Genomic DNA, 25,517 nt, shown 5'->3' with positions numbered 1-25,517 from the left:
ATAGGTAATTACCTTGTGTTGTCTGCCTGCCATTTCTATCCCCTTAATGTGGATAGCTTCCCTTATTTTGATTAGTAGTGGTTCCAGAAAAATAGCATAAAGGAGGGAGGATAGCAGGCACCCTTGTTTTGTTCCCCTGGTGATCAATACCCTTTCTGTGACTTCCCCATTAACCGCAATTCTTATCGAGGGAGAGTTGTAATTGGCCTTGACCATGTTTATGTAGTGGTTCCCGAATCCCATGTGTTCCAGGGTTTTGAATAATATAGACCATTCCACCCGGTCAAAAGCCTTTTCGGCATCAAGTGACAGTAGTATTGCTGGTATAAGTGTAATGCCTATTTTTTTCTATTAGATGAATTAGCCTTCTTAGGTTATCGTAAGTTTGCCTGCCCGGGATAAAGCCTGATTGATTGGGGTTAATTAGAGAGGGGAGTAGTGGGGAAAGCCTAGCAGCCAGGATTTTCGTGTATATCTTAGACTCCAGGTTTATCAATGCTATGGGTCGATATGAGCTGGGGAGGGAGGGGTCTTTGCCCGGTTTATGGAACACCATGGCCTTTGCTTCATTCATGGATGGGGTTACATTTCCGCTTTCCTTGAAGGTGTTTAGCAGTCTTGTTAGAATTGGGGTGAGGATGTCCGCATATTTTTTATAGAAGGGGGCCGTGAAGCCATCTGGGCCAGGTGCCTTGTTACATGGGAGATCTGCTATTGCCTTCTTCACTTCTGCCTCTGTAATCTGGGTATCCAGTGCTAGTTTGGCTTCTTCTGATATTTTTGGAATGGGGAGAGACTGCAAGAAACCATCTTGTTCATCCTCGTTTGGGTGCTCGGTTGCATATAATTTTTGATAGAATACCTTGAATGCCTCCCCGATATCCTGGAGCGTGTAAGGGTCTCTCCCTGTGTGTTTTTGATGTTTAGGATGGTCATAGATTTTTGCTTTGAAGAAATCTTTGCTTGAGGTACAGGAGGGATTTCTCTGCCTTTTTGTTACGGAGGAGTTCTAGTTGTCCCTCCGTGTGTCTAAGCGCCTTCTTGAGTTTTCTGGTGGGGTGAGTCAATAGTTCCTCTCAAATGTCTGTTAGTTTCTTTTCGAGTTCTCTTTCCCAACTGTACCTCTGTTTGTCCCTGGAGGCTTTTAAGGCAATCATATGTCCCCTGATTACAGCCTTGAACGCCTCCCATACTGTTCCCTTTGGGACGTCCCCTGTGTCGTTTTGCTCAAAGTATTCAGCTATTTTGTCCTTTATTGCCTCTCCCGTCACCTGGTCCATGAGAAGATCCTGCGGGAGCTTCCAGCGCCAGAGCCCTCCCCCTTTCCCTGGGATCAGAATGTCCAGCCAGAGCGAGGCATGATCTGCAGTGCTATGGGACCTAGTTCTAATCCCTGTACCTTGTCTAATAACCCTACCAACACCCAGAAGTAATCTATTCTCGACATCGTATTATGTACGTGCGAGTAGTATGTGAAGCCATTGTTTTGACCCTTCAGCTTCCTCCATGTGTCGCTGAGTGTCATTTGATCCATCATTTGTTTGAGATGGTTGGATGGAGCGCCCTGATTTTGGGGCACCCCTGCACTTCTCTCTAACTGCGGATGCCATGCCATGTACAGATAGCCCCCCATAATTATCTCTCCCTTCGCAAACTCCTCCAGTCTCCCCATTGTATCCCGCAGGAAACCATCTTGGCCCGTGTTCGGTGCATATATTGATGCTAGAGTTAGCTTGGTGCTGTCTAGCTTAATATTGGCGAATGCGAATCTCTCTTCCTTGTCTGTCTGCTTGTCTAAGAGTGTTACATCCACTCCCCCCTTTATTGCTATCATTACCCCCGCTCTTTTCCCAACTGCATTTGATTGTACCATTACCTTGTACCCTCTAAGACATACCCTCCCCCTATCCAAAGCTTTAATGTGTGTTTCCTGGAGCAGCAGAATGTCCGCTTTCTTCCTCGTAATCATATTCTCTATTTTTTTCTTTCCTCTTCACCGGAGAGTTCAGGCCCCTTACATTTAGTGTTAGTATTCTGATCTTACCCATGTTAACCGGCCCAGATTGGATACTATTTGAGCCCGATTGCTGTGGTCCCTTCTCTCTTCCGGAGATACCCTCCCTCCCATCCCCCTGAACTCCCTAACTCCCCCCAACTTTTAACAATAACCCAACTTTGATCCCGAGTAGGGCCCGTGTCCCTGTGGTAGCTATGGCGTTGCGCCTATCGCTCCCTGCCCTCTGCGAACTCGGGTTGAGCTTTGCGGGGAGTCCTGAACCCCGCATCTTCCTCAGACCTTACTGTGTGTTCGTTCTTGATCCCCGGCCGGGCCGTGGAAGGGGTTGTCTCCGATCCCATTCCATGAGTACATCCCCAGGTTCAGTGGATGGTGGCTGTTCCCTGTCGTCGCCTTGCTTTGGTGTTTCCTCTATTCCCCTCTTTCCGGCTTGGTGCCCCCCTTTCCCTTTCGTTTCTTTTTCTGCCGAACCTCCACCCACCCTCTCTGTCTTTTTTGCATATCACCCATTGCCTTCGTGCTCCTGCATTCTGCTTCCTCTGGTTGTATGTCCATTATGTGGAGTCCCTCTTCACAGGTTGTCACCCTCCTTTGCTTTCCTTCCCACTTGAATAGCAGACCGAATGGGAAAGTCCACTAGTACCTTATTCTTTCGTGACCAGTTCCCTGATCAGTCGTGCCATTTCTCTCCTCTTTAGAAGTGTCACTGCTGCCAGGTCTTGGTAAAACTGGATGTTCACCCCGTTCATCCTTATTTGGTCCAACTGCCTTGCTCTCCTTAAGATATTCTCTTTCGGCGGGTTTGAGGAAAGAGCTACTATCACGTCTCTGGGTCTTTCCTCAGGAGCGCCTGTGCATTTTGGACCCACTCTATGTACTCGGTCTATTCCTATGGCATCCACTTCTTGTGCTTCAATTATGTCTCTGAACACTTCCTGTACCGCATTCTTGAGATCTTTGTCCAACACTGTCTCGGGCATATTTCTAATGCGAATATTAGATCTGCGGAACCTATTTTCCAGGTCTTCACATTGGATTTCAAGGTTGTGGGTTAATCGCACTAATTGTTTTTGAGTTTCGCTGGTCTGTAGTGCTTCGTCTTCCACATTTTGTACGAATTTTTTCCAGGGTGTCTGTCCTCTCTTGCAATTTGGCTACATCTATTTTTATCTCTTGGACTGCTTGTTTCATGTTGTTTCTCATTGTGGCAAATTGGTCCTGTACAGTCGACATGAATTTGTCCTGCAGCTCCACGAACCAGGCATGCATGTCGTCCTTTGACGGGGGTTGGTTGCCTGAGTTGGGAGGGATGGTATCTGTTGTGGGGTCTTCCTGTGTCCTTCCCTTAGTATTCACTGGGGTGTCCAATGCCCACATTTGTAGAATGCTTGAATCTTGTTTGGCCGCTTGTGGGTTCGGTTGGGGCGCACCCCCTTTCTCCTTCGCCTTGGACATTGCCCCCTTGTAGAAGTGGTTTTGTTACTTTTCTTCCTCTCCTTTAAGGGGTATATGGAATGTGCCTTCGTAGCGGTACCTTGCGGAACACTTTCTGTTTTGGAGGGGTGGGTCCACTTGAAGTTGATTCTTTTTTGAATTCAGTGTATTTTCTCCTTATGTTGGGCTATGATCCCTCTGCCTCCTGTGAACTCCCGGCCTATGAGCCCCTATAGGCTGGTAGTGGGTCTGGTGGGAGAGTTCAGTCCGTTTCTTCCACTCCTGCCCTCACTGCCCCTCCCCTGCTATATGGTTCTTTATGCAGAGTGGGGGGGTGTATTCCCCCTACTGGTTCTATGCCTGCCTGGCCTTGTGTGTCCTCTATGCAGGGTGGGAGGGTGGAGGGGGGGCTGGAAGGAGGCCTCTCACCTGCACTTCTGCCCGAGCAACTTGTCGCTGTAGTCTCTCCTGTTCAGGGGCAGTGTATGGCCCCTTCCGCCTGCTTCTTGCTGCCGCGTTCTTAGGCCCCTCTGCGGCGCCGGAGCGTGAGCGGTGTCCTCCCTGCCCCCGCAAAAAGTCAGCTGGGCTTCTTCGTGTGAGGCACCGCAGCGCAGGAGTCCCCGCTCGGGTTTCCCTCGCTTACGGCGAGGGGGGATCTCCCGGTTATGATGTGCAGCTTCGTCTGCCCGCCGGCCGGTCCTGCACAGCCGTTCCCCGCTATCCCTTTGGGGTGTCCTCGGCTCCGGTGTCTTGCGGGGCCACCTCCTCAGCAGCCGCGGTCCCTGCCAGGGCCTCCCTTTTTTCCCCGGCCGAGCCGCGTACAGACGTGTTGCTGCTCCGGCGGGGGAAGGGTGTTCTCTCAGGCGGTGCTGCCTTCGACTGCTCCTCAGGGACGCCTTCTCATCTCCTGCAGTGTCGGGTGCTCTAGGAGGTGTGCAACGGCAGAATTTTGTGTCTAGAACTCGCCGGTTCGATGCTAAATGTGGTGCTTTATTACGGCCCTGCAGGAGCGAGAGTCACACACGTCTCCCTGCGTCGGCAGCCATCTTGGAATCGCAATTTTTTTCTTTTTATGTCTTAAAATACTCTCACTAGATATTCAAATAGTCACCTGTCACTTTATCTGCTTGTAATTTTTCAAAATATGATGGCATTTTAATTGCCCCTGCTAGCTGTTCTTCACTAAACCAAACTGAATCAGATGCAGCCATTGTCAGAATATGTGCACGGGAGAGTCTGACTTAGATGAAGACAAAGAGTCAAAATGAGGAATGAATTCAAACCTCAACACTTCAAAGAGATAAGGTAAAACACACCTTCTTCCCACACAGCAACAAGTGCTGCGCCTAATTCAATCAACTAAAGGTGGGGAACCGCTACTACATGGGCATCTGGGGTAAAGGACCGTATATACTAAACAAGTGTGATGCCCTATGGAATGAAACCTCAATAAATGTGTTTCAAAAGTAAACATGATGAGGGCCAGAGACTGTGTTCCAATTAAAAAACTAATTTTATTCTATTGAAATTTCATAAAGCGAGTGAGTACATCATCCTAAATAGTCCAAATATTCTCAACATATAATAAGACAGCAATTCATATTTCAACAATAACATTTTTTACAATAATGTTTTTTGTACAAAAAGCATTTTTATGTATCTCTAAAACATACACGAAAGGATTATCCTTTTCTACAAGGCGTGTTTATAGTTGTCAAGTTCCTAATTTGTAAATCCACCCTTGTACATCAACTATAGATGCCCAACCTTATTTTAACAAAGTTCTATCATTATTGGACTTCCTTTTATATAGTTTCGACTTGACATCAATTGGTCAATTCTTTCATACCTATTGGTCAACTTCTTCTTCAGGATAAGTAGACTTTTTTCCATGTAGCTTATTCAGGGGCTTTATCTTTACTACAATACAAAGATCAATGACACAGTATTTAAAACACTTAAACAAACCGTTAAAAGATCATTAAAAAGACACAATCTCGTGTTCCTCATCATATTAATCTAATATTTCATAAACGGGTAGTAAAGAACCAAGACATTTTTTGGTTGTATATATAAGCTCAAACCCAACTAAATGAGTCAGGAGATCTCCCTGTGTAGTGAATAAATTACAACCTTAGAAAATGGGCAACTCAGTCCCCAAATATCTTCAACTTAAGCCAGAACACACTCCCTGTGCACCACTGTAACATAGCTCAAATAGCCTAAAGACTGAGGGTAAAGGACAATCATAGCCGCTAGTGGTCCAGCTGAATTCAAATGGACATAAATTAGCAGACCCAGTTCTGTAGACTAATAGATCTTTTAAATAAACAAGAAAAGGCAAAACTACCTCAATAATCTCTTAGTCGACATTCGTTATCATGATTCGATAATGTCGCTGATGTGGGAAAGTACACCACTTCCAATTTCACTATGTGTTTTTCTGCAGTTAGTTTTATTGTCCTATACAAAAGACATCAAAATTATGAAAAACGTATTTCAAATCTTTACTTTAAAGGCACAGTTCACTTCTATATGTTGCCTAATTAGTATGGAAACTTTTGGGGAGATTTTTTCTTTTCTTAGCTTCTTCCAATGCTTTTCTTATTTCCAAAGCTATACAGATAAGCTTGACACTATTTTGCTTATTATGTGAAAGGTATTTACCTTGAGTAGTCTAAGTAGTATATCTTTAATTTATCACTTCTTAGAACAGCAACACGATCCTGTCAGGGTCACGCTGCTCGCAGTATTTATTCCATCAGCTAGTCTACACAGCTAAGGAGACAAAACCCAGAATAAATGTGTTTATTTTAAATTCTACTCAGTTTATCAATCTCTGAGTAAAAAATTAATTGTAGCCTCAGCAACATCACAATACTCCTAAACACCTGCTTCTCATTCTCATGTTGTCCTTATGAATCGTCTTTAGCCTCCCACCTCCCCCCATTCTCTCGTATTGCTACACTTGCTTCTTGAGCAACAACCTCTTACTAACATTTTATTTTGTGTTACGTCATAGACAAGCAATTAAAGGAAATAAAATAAATGAAAAGGCCAGGCTAGTGACCCGTGACCTGACTGTTATCAGAAATCTTGTTGAATGTATCCTTGTCTTCCTGTTATTTGCCATTGTCTTTTTCAACTTCAGGGCACATACTTTGCTGCTGACCATCAAAGAAGCACCTAATTGGGTCTCATTCTGGCTTTCCACCCTTCATGTCCCAGGCACAGGACAACAGAGTCTGATTCACAACAGACATCAGACTGCTGGGGATTATAGCTGCCAGCCATGTGTGTCATTCTTTTAAAATGGACAAAGCTCTATAATTATATAAGCTAATGAACTTAAGTTTCAGAACATGTTATTGCTTCTTAGAACGAGCTTGTGTCATACCCACGATGCCCAACATTGGACTCCATTTTGAAAACTCCAGGTTCCATTTTGTTATTCAAATGTGTGCCTTTCCAACTCATGTGAAGAATTCCTGGGCACGCTTCAGAATGCTGCGATCTAAGATTTGAAATTAAAGTCACAACGCAACTTGGCTGTTTTCTGTTGCTTAAGTTAACAGGGAGCATGTGAACGGCATAATTAATTCTAGTTTTGATCATTCCTAATTTGTTTTCATGGAATGTTGAATTACAAATGTTCTTCATTGCTATTGAACAGTGCATTGATGCAGGTACTTCATTAAACATGTGCATCGTATGAACACGTTTCATCAATGCAGAATCCAAGTTGCCCTGCATCTCCAGCTGAAATCCAATGATAAAATGATTGGGAAGCCTACACAGGGGTGCAGCGGACCAACCGGTAGCCCTTCATAATTCAGAGTCCAGATTAGGTCATTGCCTTGGAGGTCTCTGGGTGGCAGGAATATTAGCGCTCATTCCCAATATATATACTACAGCTACCATAATTCCTTGCAGCAGAATCAACATTGATTACACCTGCACTGGCTCTTTGCTGCAAGTGAGACTGCCTCCCTGATAACCTAACAAGCACAGAAATCGGTCGGAGAACATCAGTAGCTGTGGAGGTGAATTGTGCAGAGAACCAGAGTGTGCCCCTTCTATCAAGTCCTGTATATATATATATTCGTTTTACAGTCTTGAGCATTTGGATATTTTGATGATAAATTGTTGTGACATTCTATTTGTTTGTTTATAGTTGAAAGATTTTTTAAATTAAAATCATTAATTAAAAAAGTGAAAAACATATTTTATATGATATGCGCCACCCCGGCCGCAATTTGTGTTTTGCAACTGAGCATACAGATAAGCCGAGGCAGGCTCATAAGTCTGAAATATATCCTTGGAGAACACTGTCAGCTAAAGTTGGGCTGTAGCTAGCAGCAGCAAGGGTTCTGCAGACAGGCACTCAACTAATTTAAAACAACAGGAATATGCCACGTGATGCAACTCACCAATGACATCTAGTGCTTTTGTGAAGAGATGCAAAGATCCTGAACACTCTTTTCAGGAAATAACAGATGACACTGACGGGACAGCTCTGATGGCGCACTAGCGAGAGAGAGGGGCAGGCCAGGCCCCAAGGGATCTCAAAATACAGTCACCTCATCCTCCTAGTTGATTTGCTGAAGTTCACAAAGAATATATAAAGTAACAATAATGGTGATAATAATAGGAATAATACCATTTATCATTATTATTTCGACAAAGAAAGTATGCATACTTACGCGAAATAAATCGCTAAATCTGTGAGCTAATTTCTACAATTCCGTGAAAACATTATGTTTTGCTAATTCTGTTCTGCAATTTTCCATGGGCTATTAAGCAAGTGCCTCGGCACCGATCATTTTCATGAAACATTATGTGACATCATTCACTAAACTGCTGCCCCTGCAATGCTGGCTTCTGAGAACAACACGTGACTTGCGGAAAGAGTTGTTTCTTCGTGTATTTTGGGTCAGCTGCCACAGCACCGCGAGGCAACAGATGACATGAAAACAACGAGCACACACGAGAGACACCGTATTGCAAATTAAAAGTCTCAAAGAGCTACGGCCGCCTTGGGGTATTTTGACGGAGGCCATTAACTGAAATAGTTCATAAGAAGCGCATGAAAATAATTGGCGTGGGTCATTATCTGCAGGTGACAAAGGCGACTCAGGTCCACGTGGCCCCTTAAAATTCAGCTTTGGAATTTAACACACTCCTACAGGGGTGTTGCTAGGTCTGGAAAAGACCAGGGGCTAGCTAATGTCGGAACAGTCGGGACTGGGTGCTAGCTACACTTTTGGTTGTAGCCCCTGAGATTCTATCCTGAGCTACAACCAAAAGACCCGAGGCTATAGCTCCCATAGCCCCCCCCCAGCATACTCCTATATATGAAGCGTTCTTTGAGAAGGTCACGTCTTCTCCCCTTGGCGTACATGACTCAATGTGTGACAAAGTCATAATTGAAGATAAAGGCACGTGTTACACCACTACCTGAACAACCTAAACAAGCAAAAAACTCACCAAAATATGTTGCTTCTTAAAGAAGCTTCCAGAATGCTGCTCGTTCAGTGACTCAAGGCTGCCATTCCTTTGTCGTGACATTATAATATATCTGAAATTCTTCATTTCTTTCTGCTGGGATCGCCTTTCGAATGAAATATCGTCATAAACGAGGTAACCTGTGGTAACACAAGCATGTGGAGTATTCTAAACATTTGTTCATGGGCCTACCCAAATGATTGAACAATCAGGTGAGTCAAAATGTTGTGCTGACAACATGTCTCACCACAGGAGCATTGTCAACCCCTCAAACAATTTACAAGAGTTTCAAGCGAGTTCCGGGCCCCAGAGTCTCTTTGAGGTGTAATTCTCAATCGAATAAGATTGACCACTAACTGCGCCGGGATGGTTGAAGTATGCTGGCTAATCAGTGTAGATGTACAAGAAGCACTTCTGAAGACCCAGAATTCTATTGCTCGGATACTGAAAACCTAGAAATCTATCCGGGCAGGGATTGCTCTCAATATGTATCCCAGCAAACATTATACATTTGAAGTGGTGCCAACCCCCATGCCCAACCTGGGTACCAGACAAATGTCCCATGCGGTTGGGCATGTGGGTAGTAGCAGGCCACATCCAGTTTAGCAGATGAAATTAGAAATGTTTCACGTTGTGACACTTAAAACATATTGAAAACTCTCTAGGTTGCTGCTGAAGCTCCTACGTGTGAACACAAAAATGTTACTCGTTACCCATATAATAAGAATAAGGCTGAAGTAAATGATAACAAGGTCACCCACAGGATGCACAGTAAAACAAAAAATATGGGTTTTGGTGCTGGACTGTCCATGTGGACCAGACCAGACTGGTATGCAAATTACAATTTCAAATGGATTGTGTCCTCCCACGTACTCCTCATCTTTGATAATTATCTTCCAGCTTCAGCTGCTTCAGAAAAAAAATGTTGACAGAGGGTGCTGTGTGGTAGCGTTAATGACTCAATGTCCCTTGAAGACCCCCGTCCGATGGTCGACGCATCCACAGTATATGTAGCTTGCGCAGCACCCATTGGCTTCAGTTCAATTTTTCCAATTTAGTTTCCGCTTCAAGATAAATTATGGCAGGCTTCAGATCATTAAATAAAACGTCATGTCTTCACCGTCGACTCCATCGACGCCCAAGACGTGTCTTAAGAAATTTCAGGATTGCGTGTCGAAGATGTCCATAACCGACCCCCACCGCATTTGCCTTTGGTGCCTCGGCACGGGGCATCGTACGAAGGAGTGCAAATCCTGTCAGATGATGACTGACAAGGCCCTGAGAGACCGCAAAGGTAAATTGGCGGTGGGTAGAATTCCAAAATCCCCTTCTGTCCTGAAAAAACGTACTTCGGATGAGTCGAGAGATTCTCCTAGATGAAAAAGATTGAAGAAATATCAATCGAGAAGTAGTTTGTGTCGTTCTTCATCTTCTTTTAGGAAGACGAAGAAAAGTTGTCATAGGTCTCCTTCTTCCTCGAGTGACTCCTCACCCGAGAGAATATCATGTCCAGCTAAATCCGACTCCCCAGCAAAATGGGAAGAGTTTCAAAGGGAGATGATGAAAATCATCGAGAGAGAAGTACCTACTCCCTTGAAAGATCAGAAGAAAGACCATGTCCCGGTCGTTCAGCATAAAGATGACAAGGGAAACTATAAGGCTAAATCCTGTGCATCCTCGATTCCGGGATGCAAGCCTGACGAACATCGAGAGCCTTTGAAGCCTTGAAAGAGTGAAATGGTGTCGAGGACCTCGATGAGTCGAGAGTCCAGCCCTCGGAGGGTTTTGTCAAAGACATCTTCGAATTAAAACAAAGTCGGTTCCATCGACACCCTCGACGTCCGAACCTTCAACACCCATATCGAAGCCATCAACACCTAAGTCGACGCCATTGGCCTCGAGGCCTACTGCGAAGACTTTTTCAGAGCCATTGAAGGTAACACAAGAGAAATCTTACAAGCCTCTGCCCCAAAAAGATTTCTACAAATCTCTTTCTTCAATATATGAAGAACATGAACCATCTGATGATGATCAGACACTTTTTGGTCTTCAATATGGCACTCCAAATGTGCTAGATGAGCTCATTTCAGATGAATCTAGACTTAAATATTTCTATGACAAACTACAAACAGCCAGTGGAGTAGATACATCTCCTGAGCTGGAATATGGCCAGCTCATACAGACAATTGATGAGCAAGGTAGTAGAGTATTTGGGATGGAGTAGACCTGTCCTCCTTAGCAACAGGATGACTTGATGTACATATTAGACCAAGGTCCCCAGAGGGATCCCATTTTGCCCGTCCATATTGCTTTGCAGAAAAGGGTTGCAACAAAGCAGGAAACCCCAGCTTCTATTTCTGCGGTTAATAAGAACTTTCCCAAGAAATATAGACTGTCAAGCAGTGATCCAGATTACTTGACCAAGCACCCGACTCCAGAAAGTTTGGTTATCAAAGCAGCCACATCCACAAAACAATCTGCTTACCCTACCATTCCTACAGACAGGAATGATAAACGGTTCGACACTTGGGCACGGAAAGTATTTACTGCCGGTAGCATGGCCTTAAAATCGGCAAATGCCACTTGTGGGTTATCTAAACTTTCGTTCATTCTGTGGGATTGTGCAGCAATGGTGGCTGAGCACCTCCCGGGAGGGAAAGAGAGAGAGGGCTCCCTGGCTATCATCAAGGATGGTTAGGAGGCAATGTGTGAGTGCCTCCAGTCAGGTCTGAATATTGCAGATAGTATTAGCAGATCCATGGCGACTAGCATCATGCTATGCATATTTGCGTGGCTGAGGAAGTCTGGGTTTGCACCAGATGTACAATCTAGATTACTCAATATGCCTTATGACGGCTCAAGACTGCTTGGTAGCAAGGCTGATGAAAGTCTGAAAGGCTACAGACCTCAAAAGCAGCGGCTAAATCTCTTAGCACTGCTATTAGACAGCCTCAACATTCCTACTCCAGTACATCATCTTGGAGGGGTAAGTTCTTTTGTTTCTACTCCTCAATTGGAACAGGGAGAGGACAAGCCAGTCATAGAGGACAAAGAAGATTCCCTTGTGGTTGACGAGGAAGAGGTGCTAAATCAGCCCAAGCAGCGGCAGCTTTGCCTTCAGCCGCTGCTTCAGCCACCTCAAAACCTCTCTGAGTCCTTCATCCATAAGAATCCAGTGGGAGGCATGCTCTCACAACATCTGAAAGATTGGCGAGACATTACTTCAGATGCTTGAGCACTGGAAGTAGTTGCCCGGGGTTACTGTCGTCCTTTTCTGAAAAGGCCGCAGGATCATCCACCGGGGAAGAGGTCATTGAAAATTCCAGATCAGCTCCTTATTCAGGAAATGTAGATCCTGCTAGTGCTAGAGAAAGGTGCAATAGAACCAGTACCTGCAGCGGTGAGGAACAAGGGTTCGTACTCCCTGTCTTTTCTAATCCCCAAAAAGTATGGAGGATTGATACCCATCGTAGACTTAAGAAACTTGAACAAGTTCTTCAGGAAGGACAAGTTCAAGATGGTTACCCTTTCTCAGATCCTTCAGGCCCTCCAACTCCAAGACTGGATGCTATCATTGGACCTTCAGGATGCTTACTTTCATGTGCCAATCCATCACAAGCACAGAAAATACCTGAGGTTCTCAGTTGGCGGTTCTCATTTTCAGTTTCGAGTTCTGCCATTTGGGCTGGCCTCCGCCCCAAGGGTTTTCATCAAGTTGATGGCGGTGGTGACAGCGAGTCTCATTAGAGAGGGGATTCACATCCACCCCTACCTGGACGATTGGCCGATCAGGGTTTGTTCTCCCGAGCATACCCAGGAACATCTCAGCGTGACTTGCCATTTTCTCCACAAACTGGGCTTCTCTCTGAATTACAAGAAGTCAAACATGATACCATCTCAAAGACTCCAATTTATCGGAGCAGTCCTTGATGCCTCATCAGGAAAAGCCTTGCCACCCGAGGTGAGAGCTCATCACATTCTGCAGATGGTCACCAAATTTCAGAGTGCCCATGGTCTTCTGGCCTTCAATTTTTTGAGGTTGCTCGGCCTCATGGAATCCTGCATTTTTCTGGTACCAGAGGCTCGCCTGAGAATGAGATCTCTCCAATGGGCTCTCAGGACTCAATGGTCCCAATTCTCAGACAGGATGTCAGACCTCCTTCAGGTTCCTAGCAGAGTCACACAGGACCTTCTGTGGTGGTCCTGCGTGGACAACATTCTGTAGGGAGAACCTTTTTTGGCAGCCATGGACGGAGATAACAGTAGTGATGGATGCCTCACTCCCGGTGTGGGGAGCCCATACCAACGAACTGACAATCAGCGGTCCTTGATCTCTATTGGAGTCCAAACTACATATCAACCTTTTGGAGCTGAGGGCAATCAGACTAGCTCTGAAGGCCTTTCTGCCCTCTGTACAGGGAAAGAATGTCCTGATAATGATGGACAACACAGCAGCCATGTACTACCTCAACAAGAGAGGAGGTGTGGGGTCACTACCACTGTGCAGAGAAGGAATGCAGCTCTGGTACTGGGCAATTCAAGAAGGAATCTCCCTATCAGTGGTTCACCTAGCCAGAGAGGAGAACACGGCGGGGACCGCGCTGAGCAGGCAGAGCACAGTCCACCACGAGAGGGAACTAGCTCAGGAAGTCCTTCAAGAGCTCTTCACCCTTGCAGAACCCCTCAAGTGGATCTGTTCGCGACCAGTGTCAACCGTAAGTGCAAGCTATTCTGCTCCAGGGAATTTTCCCCAAGAGGAGCTCTAGGAGCCGCGTTTGTGGTGGACTGGGAGTTTCCACTTCTGTACGTGTTATCTCCAGTCCCCGTTATTCGTCACGTGATCAGGAGGTTGAGAAAGTTCAGGAAATCCATGATCCTAATTCCCCCGGATTGGACCAGGAGGACGTGGTACCCAGACCTTCGGGACATATCCACCTGCCCTCCAATATGTCTTCCACAAGGATAGGACCTTCTCTCACAACACTCAGTCTTCAAGCATGGTTTCTGAGTGACTGAGGTACAAGGATTGAGACCTCCCGGAAGACGTAATGGAGATTTTGCTTTCGGCCAGAAGGCCAGCAACAAAATCATTATACCGCTGTCATTGGAACAAGTTCAGCAGCTGTTGTAGGGATAAGAATGTGGATCCATTTCAGTGCGATACACCCACAGTGTTATCTTTTTTACTTCATTTAGCAAATCTGGGGCTCCAGATCACAACAATAAAAGGTTATTTGGCAGCGCTTTCGATTTTCAAGTGCTCATCAGTGGAAAGCTCATGATTTAAAATCTCTTTAATCATTCAGTTTCTTTAAAGGACTCATTAATGTGTTTCCTCTTACTCCATTTCAGGTCCCTGTTTGGGATTCAAATATTATATTACAATTCGTAACATGAATTCCTTTTGAACCCATGCGTTCATGTCCATTAAGACTATTAACACTAAAAACTGTTTTGCTAGTCGCAATCACATCTGCCTGCAGGGTGGGCGAATTGCAAGCACTGTCTTGTAAACCTCCATATATTGTCTTTCATAAGGATAAGGTTATTCTCAAAGTAAGACATTTGTTTCTGTCCAAAATAGTCTCTGACTTTCATTTGTCCCAAAAGATAGTTTTACCAACTTTCTATCTCCCTCCCCATCCTGGAAAGGAGGAGGAGAGGTTACATAGACTGGACCCTAGGCGGGCTCTCAGTTTTTATATCTCGCAAAGGTCAAAATTGTGCCAGGACAAACAGTTATTCATCGGATATACAGGTCATAAATTGGGGTTAGCAATAATAAAACAGACTCTATCCAGATGGATTATTTTGGCTACACAAGATGGTCTAAGAGCTCACTCAACCAGGGGCATGGCTACTTCTTCCGCTCTTCAGAGAGGAGTACCTATTAAAGACATTTGTGTGGCAGCCATTTGTGTGGCAGCCACTTGGTCTACTATGCACACCTTTGTGAAACATTACTCCTTGGACACTTCTACTACTCATAGGGGAGCTTTTGGGAAAGCTGTCCTGCACTTGGGCCATGATAACTGCTAAAGGCAGAACTAAATTATTTTCTCACCTCCAAGATTATTACTGATTTGGGAGGCTATCAAAGATGAGGAATACACGGGAGGACACAATCCATTCAAATAACAAGGTTCTTACCCCTGGTAACGTTCTTTCGATTGGATGTTCCTCCAATGTATTCCGCATCGCCCTCCCAACCTACCCTGCTGCAGAATCTACGTGTTTTACACTCTACACTCTCTCAGAGTCTTCTAAAGTCTAAGGAGGCACTGGTAATACCTCTAAACATGCAAAAACAAGAACTGAAGCCAAGGGGCACTGCGTGTGCTACAAATAATACGGATGGCGTTGACCATCGGACGGAAGCCTTCGAGGGACATTGAGTTATCGACGCTACCGCACAAGGCTCTGTCAATTATTTTTTGGTCCAAGGCAGCTGAAGCTGGAAGATAATGATAAAAAATGAGGAATACGTGGGAGGAACATCCAATCAAAACAACGTTACCAGGGGTAAGTCACTTGCTCTTCTGTTCGGTGAAAGGGTGAAAGAAACAGTGAGCTAAAACGTGGTTTTAGGACCTCCTGAGTGGCAACCATCTCAGAGAACAGGTTATTTAGCCACATCAATTCTCAGTAAAGCGGCTCCCACAATTTAAGAAAGTTACAACGTTTGGGGTTTCACACTATGTTGCGAGGGTAATCCAAACATGGACCACTTTCTCTCTGTGCTCTAGAAAAACACAGTTTCACATCACTGATGACTCCCAACAAGGCAAAAACATGTGTCTGGGGTTCTGGCTGCACTCTTGTTCAGAACAGAATTGCTTGGCATTTCAGTGTTAGAGTGTCCATGTGAGGCAGACCAAACTGATGGACAAATGGATAATTCTCCTCTGTGAAGGGTATAGTGAGCAAAAAGATGGGGACAGATCCTCCTGTGTTGGAACCATCCCAGAGATCTTTCTCAGTAGTGGGGCTCCCACACTTTTATACATGGGGAACTCTTGGGGTTTCACCGTAAATTCAAAGGGTAATCCAGATATGGACCCTTTTCTGTCTGTACCCTAGAGAGGGACAGCTTCACCTCACTGATGATTCCCAACAAGACAGAAACATGTGTCTGGGATTCTGGTGATACTCTTGTTCAGAGGAGAATTGCCTAGGATTTCAGGTTTGGAATGTCCATGTGTTTGGGACCAGACTGATGCGCAAATGGAATGGGAATCATCAAAGAGAGCCGGTTATTTGGACATGTTTGTTCTCAGTGGAAGGAAAATATTATAGGTACAAAGTGTTATTTGTTTGATCACATGATATACTGAGCCTTGCAAAGTAAGGATTGATAGCTGGGTCACAACTTGTGGGGTCATCGATACAGCTAGAGTAGGTTCCCAACCTGTGCCTCCTTCTGCAGCATATCGGGCACCAAACCCGAATTATGGGCCTTATACAGGAATCTTAATGAGCAGAATACCACAAGGCTCGCTCCCTCCGAGCTATGGAAAGTCATCATGAGAAAACCATGCTTCATGAGGAGAATTGTACTCCATGCTACCCCCGTCATGAGACTCCCAGATGAAATAAAAAATAAGAAGAGAGTAATGACAGCTTGCTGTGATTGAGTGGTAGCCACGGCGCCTACCTTTCTCACAGGCAATCACACAAATGGGCGCCCAGAAGCCTGAGCTCTTAAGAATGAATTAATAAACAAGCACTGGCAAAGCCAACAATATGGGCGTTTGTATCGGCATGGAATACGCATTTGCTAGACCAGGGAGTGGCATTATAGGCATAAGGTCACAACAGCTGGAAAATAGAGTGATTACCTGGGCATATGACGGCAGTAGCTCACAAAGGCCAATCTAATACCTCAAGCCAAAACTGTTGGCTTTGTCGTTGATTGTTTTTAACAAGACTTCAGTGCATGGAAGATATATAAACCAAGTGGCTGAAGGCACGCTTGGTTAAGACATTTTTATTGCCCCAGTAGCCATTTGCAGCTGTAATTAAACCATTAACGGCCAGCAGTCTACATAGAAATAACAGTGAATGGCTAAAGTTTGCTGGTATCTCTTCATTGTACGACTTCAAAGAGATCCCAGGAGTAGGTGTTTTGGACGGGGAGGGTAAGGTAGCGGATGGGAATGGCCTTAGGGATTAGCATGGCCATGGGCAGTCAATGGGTGAGCAAATAACCAAACCATTCCCATAAACTGTGTGCCCCTCCTCACATGTCATCTCCCTCTTACCCGTACTCCAACGCAATAGTTTCTGCTTATAGGTGGCACTTAAGCAGCACCTAATAGCCCAAACTAATGAATGAGGGCACACTCAACCCAAAGGACAGCATCACGAGGAATGCAGGACTACCTTATGAAGGTTTGTATACCAGACTTAAAGTATGTTTCAGGTGGACACCTTCTGCCTTCATGATAAAGGTAGAAAGGCGCACTACACGCCTACGACTTCATTGTATCACATACATGCTCAGCTATTTTGCTGAACGAGTGGCTCTCGCTCCAGTTGAAGGCCTTAAAGTTATTCAAAACAGTTGCTAGCCTTGAGGTTTTTCACTATAGCATTAGACTCATAGATTCTGACTCCAGTTTCAGCCTCCGAAAGAGTTCACACGGGCAATAGCCATGGGGACAGTTCACTCCGGGGGCATGGGTGGTCGCAGGCTTCTCTGTCCTCTTCAGCAGCCTTCCCCCGGATTTGGGGCTCAGACGCATCCTGTTGCCCAGGGCTACAGAAAATAGGTTAGCCCTAAACACTGTGGGTTCTACTCCGGAGCTTTTGGTGGCTTACCATTTTCTAGATGTCGTCGCTACTGCCCAGCCAATGGCTGGAATTCATTGAGCGCCTCTTGCAAACTGAGGCACAGAGGCTCATACTCTATGCAAAGAGGGTGATAACGTTCCAGACCCATCCATCTCACGCCTCTTCTTCAGTTGGGTCGGCCTGTGGTCCTCCTGTGGCTTCAGGGTGACATGGCTCCTTGTTTTATGGTCATTCCCAATGCCAGTGCTGACCTCCAAACCTTAGGGAAACACGTCTTGTATCACCGTGTCCCAGAATGCTTTGATTCTGCGGTTCTAGTTCCAGTCCCATCGGCCATTTTTCAAGCCCTCCAGTAGTCCGACAACAAAAGCGAGTGCTTGGTGTTGGGATGCTATTTTGCAATCTGTGCTTGCAGGGTCCATTGTCCACTCTGAAGTCAGCCAAATACTCAAACTGGGGGCAGCTATCCTCTGGTCACTGCCCTCCCTAAGGGGTATGACAGTCCTAGTAAGACGGGATCGCCTGATAGCTGTCGCTATACGAACAAACAGGCGGGCACATGATCTCACTGGTTAGCACTGGCAGCGCAGTAGCTTTTCAGGGGGGCAGAGGACAATCTCCTTCACGTTTGGGCCTTGTACATCTCGGGGTGAAAGATGCCACTGCAGACAGACCACACAGGGTGCTTCCTTCTTCTTTGGTTCACTCCCTATACCCCAGCTTATTCAAACAGATGTGTGCCCAGTTCGGCACCCAGAGGTGGATAGCTTTACCCCAGTCAGAGCCACTCGCTGCCCAGGAGGGAGGGGCTTTTGGGCTTGGGATCTGAAGTGCTTTCCTTTCTGTGGCCTCTCTTAACTTTCCCGTCCTTGTGAAGGATCAACTCAAGTTCAGACAAGAAAAGGCCTGAGTGGTTTTGATAGCTGTGAGATGGAGAAGGAAGTATCAATTTCACTTCCCATGCCAAACGCTGGCCCTATTATTCTAGGTTCTCCATCTAGAGTCTCCATGGGGTGCCTGGAACCTGAGCAGAAGGGGCTTCATGGAAGGGACATCGCAAGCCAGGCATTCTTTCCCCTTCATGACTCTTGAGGTCCTTCCAACCCTTGGGAATGTTCCCGTCACTGTGGGTGGTGATCTATGACCTATAGAAGATTTCGGATTTCCTACCGGAAGGGTTTACGTCATAACCTAATTAGCTGTTGTATGGTCATTTCAGGAACCCTGGGATAGCATGACTCCAACAGAAAGGTATGTCCATTTCTTGGTAGCAATCACTTAAGCCTGAAGATTGGTACAATGAGGGTCTCTTCTGTGTGGGGACCCATTCCTAAGGTTGCTCCCGGGGCTGTGGTGCTATGTCCCTCCCTCTGCTTTTGCCCTAAGATCCTGTCAGACTTCTACCTCCACCAGGGCATTCTTGTCCCTTCGCTCATTTCAACCGTCAAGCGTGCTTCGTCTCCGGGTGTAGGAGGTGCCACCAGAATGAATCTAGAATCTAGAGCATACACCCTCCTTCTGTCTGATGGGCTCCCTCTCCATTGCCTTGGGTCCTGGCTCCCAGAGTAAGAGACCTTGCGACGCTGCCCTCCTTGCCAGCAGTAGGGTAGCATTCTCTATGGCCCATGAGCCTTCTCCAGTTCCCAATCCGCTGCTGATCCAGGGTTGCTCCACTATCACCACTGCGTGGGCTGCTTGCAGACACATCGCTTTGTCTGACGCTGGTGGGGCTACTACTTGGAATGCTCCAGACACGCTCGGAACACAATACAGATTGGATGTTGGGGGCGCTGGTGTATCCTTCCTTACTGCTGCATTGGGGTCTGTGTCCCTGTAGTGATGTGGTCTCACGTTTCACAGCAGTTTCGCCCGGATAATGTGTGTATGTGCGAATATGTAATCTTGTGTTCCTGGCAAATCCTCATGATTAAGCTCTGGGAAGAGGAAGAGGGATGACGTGATAATACTCCGATTACTTACCAGTAGTCTCCATTGCCCTGAGTTCTAGTTTTGCCCGTCACAGTCCTAGTCTCCCATCAACACGACTTAGTGGGTGGATGATGCCTGTGTAGACTGGTTCGTACAGTACCACGAGGAGCTAAGGGGAGTGGCACACCTTGCACTCTCATCTCTCTTGGGAAAGGGCTTCACATGATTTGGATATATTTGAGCTAACATATGTAGCAATCATTTTTAGGATAGCAGTAGTGTGTCTTCTGGAGCGGGGAGCACCCCCTCACGAATGAGGACTGTGATGAGGAAGAGCAGGACTCTTTGTGAAGAAGATTTCTGGCAAGTGATTGGGGCATCCCTTAGACTTGGGGGTTGTTCACAGTGATTCGTTGGCGCTGTGACCCGATCCCTTGTCAGAAAAAACACCGTTTGGATCTATCAAGCATTTACTGGGAATGGAAAGTACTGCACAAGCAGGCCAGCAATGATTATTTGTCAGAATTGAAAGTGGCATAAAAAGGAACCATTGGTGACAAAATCTGCGTAGTACGAAACGTGAAGAGTGGAGTTTCCGAAAATCGATCAAACATAGGCAAAGCTAATGGGACTGCCATTTGTATTGTAGTGTGCAGATGTGTGCTTTTGTAGAGAGTGGATAATAGTAATATGATCATATTTGATGAAACAGCTTATGCTAGATTCCTCGAGCTTGTAAGCACTATTAAACTAGGACTTGTTGTTGTCATTTTAATGACACTCTGTATCATCCTCAGAAGCATTATGTGGTGTGTAGGCCTAAGGGGATTTGCACCTGTGCCCTCCAGGCTGACCACAAATGTCAGAGGTGAGTGCTTAGCTCTCAGAGCTATCTTGCTGGTTAGATAGGCGGTGCTATTGTGTTTGTGTGTTTCAGTCTGAGGTGTGTGTGGGTTTGAGTGCAGAATGTGTACATATGTGTTGTATGAGTGAATACATGTATGGCTGGAGTGTTGCATAATCTTGTGTAACCTCAGGAGGATAGCTCAGGAGCAACATGCTCGCCTTGGAAGCAAGAGGACACAGAGCACCACAGGTTCGATCCCCGGGTATGCACTTAGAAACCTCTGGGTATTAAGCGCATTATAAATAACATATCATATCATAACCATGCTGGTAACTGTGGTACATGCCAAGGTAGGGCCGTTATATGGCCAGGTAGAACAATTAAATGTCAGATTTCCGGTTAATACACCTATGCCATGCAGGGAATCACACCACATGTCAGGTATTTCCTTAATACAAAGAAAATAAGGTATGCATGGAAGGTTTAGAATTAACCTTAACCTCTGGCATTTGCTCCTGGCAAACCCTTCAGGCCATCGTTCCTCAGCATGCCAAGCCCTTAGAGAAAGGGGAAAGACCATATGCAAATTAGGTGTCATCGCACCACAAAAAGTAGTGGCACCTGCCTCATCTAATAAGGAACAGTTCTATTTCAGGTGTTGTTAGTAGCACACGTGAGAGGACTATTGACAGTGGCAATCAGAAAACAGCCCTCTCAATTGGGTGTCAACACACAATGGTGTTTCTGGATAAGCAAGAGCACACATAAATGGGTAAGTCCATTCCTTTTTTTCCGTGCAGCCTTGAATCCGTCTTCGGGACACAGAATAGTGTTTGGGAGTGGGGGTGCTGCAGACTTCACCCATCCCGTTCTATCCTTCAAAGTGGGCACTGCATGAAAAATCAACATACAACATGCATTTTAAAAACTGACCTCTGATGTGGATGTTAACACAACCTGAACTGCCTCTTGTGAAGGCGGATTCAAGGCTGCACGGAAAAAAGGAATAGACTTACCCATTTATGTGTGCTCTTGCTTATCCAGGAACACAATTTTGTGTTGACACCCAATTGAGAGTGCTATTTTCTGATTGTCGCCGGTCAATAGTCCTCTCACGTGTGCTACTAACAACACCTGACATAGAACTGTTCTTTAGTAGATGAGGCAGGTGTCACTATAATTTTTCTCTGTAGTGGTTTGTAAATTTTTTGGTTTGGACACCATGTTGAAATTGTGTATTTGTTCATTTTTTAATGTTTTAACTTTGTCTTATGAATACAATGGGCCTCATTCCGAGGCTGGCGCAAAGGGATTACCGGCACCGGTAAGGATACTGGTGCCGGTAATCCCTTTGCGCCCTATTCCGAGGTCCCTTTGCGGGTCCAGGGAGCAAATAACGGTACTGCAAATTGCGGTACCGTTATTTGCACCTTCCCCATTCCCATTGAGCCCTATGGGGGTTCAATGGGAATGGGGAATGGTATTTTCAATGGGGACTTACCGATCCCGCAAAGGTCCGAATAGACCGGTAAGTCCCATTGAATGAGGACAGACTCGGTACCGTTATTGGAGTCAGCCATGGCGCTATTAGCGCCATGGCTGCCTCCAATCTCGTAATGAGGCCGAATGTGTCAACTATGTTACTGATCCTCGGGTGCTACTTAGCAATGTTTTGTAGACCTATACTGAACTGACCCCCAGTGCCCACGTCCATTGTATGTAAGAGTGGGGTAGCTCATTGTGGAATTTTTGCGTTCCCATGTCTACCGTCCTCATCCACAAGCCCCCCGAGAAAAAAAAAGTGGAACTTCTGCTCAAATAGTCTGCATACCCACCACAAAAGGGGCAGTCCAGCCCAAACTGCTTGGTGACATCCCTTCTACAGAAGACTATAAGCATCCACAAAAAATGTTATAACCTTCTAACGCAAGGTACTTCCAACCACCAACTATATTTTAGATCAAATGGGCAAATATTCTAATCTTTTTATGGGTATTGACATCACATGCCCTTGTAGTACCATAATATTCCTTACTACTAGAGTGGGTCTGGTAGGTTAGTGAGGGAAGAGGGAGTAGGCTAGAGGTTGTGCTTTTCTGTTGATGCTTGAGAACCATGAGGAACTGGCGTCCAGTGCGTGTCTGGTTTCTAGGTGTGTTTGAAATGTGCACACTGGGGCTATTGTGAACAGATTGGCAGCATCCAGTGATTGGGTGTTTCTGTGCGGCAGTAAGTTTCATGGTGGAAGTGTGGGTTGTGTGTTTCAGTGTGAATTAGACTGATTCAAAGGACCATGTGAGGTAAGTGTGGGGTATGCTGAGAGGAGTTGGAAATGGGGTGTTAGTAGTTGGTGGTTTTCCTTCGGTCTCCATTGGTATCGCTTGCACTGTCCATTCTGTGCTGGTCATTGGGAGTTGCATGACCATGTTTTTAACCATTTTCTGAAGGTGAGGTGGTCTTCTGTCACCCTAATTTCCTTTGGTATTGTGTTCCATAGATTAGCAATTAGATGTGACTATGCAGTTCCCCTAAATTTCCTTTCTTTTATTGTTTCATTTTGATTTGGAGGTTGTCGCTTGATCTTAGGTCTCTTCCTGGTTGGTAGCATATTATCTTGGCCTGGAGGAATTTAGCTCCTTGTCTGTGTAATGGTTTGTGGGCAATGCACAGGGCTTTGAATTTAATGTGTTTTTTAATGGGGAGCCAATGTAGGCTTTTAGAGATAGTGTGATGTGGTCTTGTCTGTTTAGTCTCAGAAGTATCCTTGCTGCAGTGTTTTGGATGCGTTGAAGTTTTTTGGTGAGCCATTCTGGCATTCAAAGGTATAGGCTGTTTGCATAGTCGATTCTTGATCATACTAAGGAGTTGATTGCAAGAGTTTTATGTGAGAAGGAGAGATAGGGGAGCATCCCTCTAAATAGTCTCAGGAGGTAGAAGCATTTCTTTGTAACAGTGTTGATTTATAGTTCCACTGAGAGTTCGTTGCTAATGAGTATTTCTAGGTTTTTCACCACGTTCAATGTCTCTGGTTGGGTTCACATTCCAGGCGACTAGTCCAGTTGTGAGTCTGTTGCACTGCCCTCTGGTGGGGGAGATCATTATTTCTGTTTTGGCCGGGTTTAATTTTGACGTTGTTCATTGTCATCCAGCTGTATATGTCGCTGAGGCAATTGTTGAGGGAGTTGCTTGGGTCTTGGATCGTGGCTATCTTAGAAAATGAGTTGTGTGTCATCTGCAAAGTTGTAGGCAGTCAGTTTGTGGTTTTGAATGATTTTCATCAACAGGGGATATGTAGATGTTGAAGAGGGGGAGAGGCTGGAGCCTTGTGGCACTCCACAGAAGATGTTTCTGTTGTTTGAGGTAAAAGGTGGTAAGTAGGTTTTTTCGGTTATGAGGAAGGATTTTAGCCATTTCTCCAGTCTTTTGATTCGCGTTGTGTGACTGATTGTGTTGAACACCAATGATATGTCCATTAGTATGAGGGCCGATTGAGTGCTGCTGTCTGCATTTTTTTATGTCGTCCCATATGGATAGGAGTGCCAATTCCATTCCACTCATGGGTCTGATGCCGACTTGCAAGTGGGCGAGTATTCTGTTCGTTTCTACATACCTAACTAGAAATTTGTATGTATACATGGTTCTCCAGTATTTCCACCGGGTCAGGCAGGTTGCATATAGGTCGGTTATTACTTCCACACTTTCCATTTTGCTTTTGATCAGTAGCTTGATGTATGCCGATTTGAATGATTTCAGTTCTTTTCTTGTGTTTAGGGATAGGTTCATCAGAAGCCGAAAGTTTGATGCTGGGGTGCCGTGATTAAGGACTTCTTCATAGATGCCTGTGGGGAAAGGGTCACTTGGAGATCCAGCAAGGCTGGTATCCTTTATTAGTGCTGAATAAACGTCTTCATCTATTGGTTTAAATCAGATGAGTCTTGCTGTGGTTGGTGGATCACCAGTTGTCAGTGGTTCCATGGTTGTGTTTATAGTTGCATGGCTCGCTTCAATGGTATGTTGGGTTGTATCTATTTTTGTTCTACGGTAGTTGGTGATGTTGTCACATCGTGCTTGTGGTAGGATGACCCCTTTGTTACAGGATGTAGGGTTTTTTATCTCTTTGATCATCCTGCACACCAACCCAGTCAAGCACTCCCAACAGAAACCCAGGAGACAAACCTACAGGTCCTTCAAGAACTTCCCAGTGGATGCCCTCACAGAAGAACTCGCCAACCTACACCTTACATGGACCAAACACCCCCAACCGAACTGTGACTCTCTACTGGAAGCACTCAACGCCACCCTCTCAGCCTCCACCGACCAGCACGTGCCTCTGAAACAACGCATCTGCAAAGTGAATCCGTCGGCACCTGGTACACGCAAGAACTCAAGCTCAGCAAAAGAATCATCAGGAAACAAGAGAAAACCTGCCACCACTCCAGGACTGCATCCGACCTGGAGCTCCTCAAGGAACTCTGAGCAACCCACAGACAACTAATCAACACAGCCAAGGCCTCCTACTATCAGAATACCAAGGCAGAAGCCGACAACAAAAAAAGAAAAAGCCCTCTTCAAAGCGGTCAAGCAGTGCGTCAACCCACTACCCAACCCTGCCATACCACACTCCATTGAAAAATCCACCTCCATCAACACCTTTTTCATCGCCAAAATCAGCACTATTTGCTACCACATAGACGCCAGCTCTGCATCCAGACCCACCTCATGCCCCTCCTTGCGAAATCTCTGCACCCTGGACAACATTCAAGACACTCTCGACAGAGGACTGGCCGCCTTTAAAGCCACATCTTATCCAGGTGACATCCTCCCAGCATCCTTCCTCATGACCCTCCACGTAAAAGCTCACCTTCCCTACCTGGAGATCAGCAACAGCTCCATAACTCAAGGCACCTTATCATCAACCTTAAAAACAGGACAAATCCTCTCTTTGCTAAATAAACCCACTCTGGAACCCGACACCCTAGATAACTATCGCCC

This window comes from Ambystoma mexicanum, chromosome 11, assembly GCF_040938575.1.
Source record: "Ambystoma mexicanum isolate Mex_15411 chromosome 11, UKY_AmexF1_1, whole genome shotgun sequence".
Lineage (NCBI taxonomy): Eukaryota > Metazoa > Chordata > Amphibia > Caudata > Ambystomatidae > Ambystoma > Ambystoma mexicanum.
This window is presented reverse-complemented; position numbering follows the sequence as displayed.